This window comes from Dufourea novaeangliae, unplaced genomic scaffold (assembly GCF_001272555.1).
Source record: "Dufourea novaeangliae isolate 0120121106 unplaced genomic scaffold, ASM127255v1 scaffold72, whole genome shotgun sequence".
Classification (NCBI taxonomy): domain Eukaryota; kingdom Metazoa; phylum Arthropoda; class Insecta; order Hymenoptera; family Halictidae; genus Dufourea; species Dufourea novaeangliae.
Window position 1 is genome coordinate 1245014 of NW_015373947.1, and position 720 is coordinate 1245733.

The window sequence follows — 720 nt, forward strand, 5'->3', positions numbered from 1 at the left end:
CCATTTCAAGTATTTCGTATGTAATAAAAAAAATTAGCATCATTGCAAGTACAAATAGAAAAGGTTTATCGTTGCACACATTAGTACGTAAGTATTGCTTCATTCTTGAATCTCTTTTAGTCGCACCATTCTGTTCCTATGTTCGGCGAGACTCGAAATCTCGCCACAAGTCGTAGGTATTCCATCGTTCTCCTGATGGGCAGAATTGTCGAATGGCAACAGCGTAACAAAACAATTGATACGATCCAGCACGTGTTGCGAGGTTACATATACCGACTTCCCTCTGTTTTATCGATGCTCGGTGGTAACATGGCCAAAGTGACTGACAAATACCATAAGCGCCGCTAGTGGAGAATCCTTGAACTATACCAGTGTATATTCCTGAGCCTGGACGCGTCAAATCGTAGAATCCAACTTACGCCTTCCACAAGTGATAAATTAACAAAAATCGGTTTTCTACGATAGTGTGACAGTGGTGTACAGGGTGGTCTGGTCAGCATTTGACGAGAAAACAACTAAATCGTGTGATATTTGACAAAATGTGACTTGAGCAGCCATCTTGTGTGCTTCATCGGCGTCTGTCACAATCGCACAATTTCTAAAATTCTAATTCTTTCAATTAAAATGTGTTTATTGGTGTTTATACGGACCAGACCACCCTGTAGGGAAGTCTACCCGTGAGTTCTATACCAGTGAAAAGTGCATTTGTGCAATTGTCGA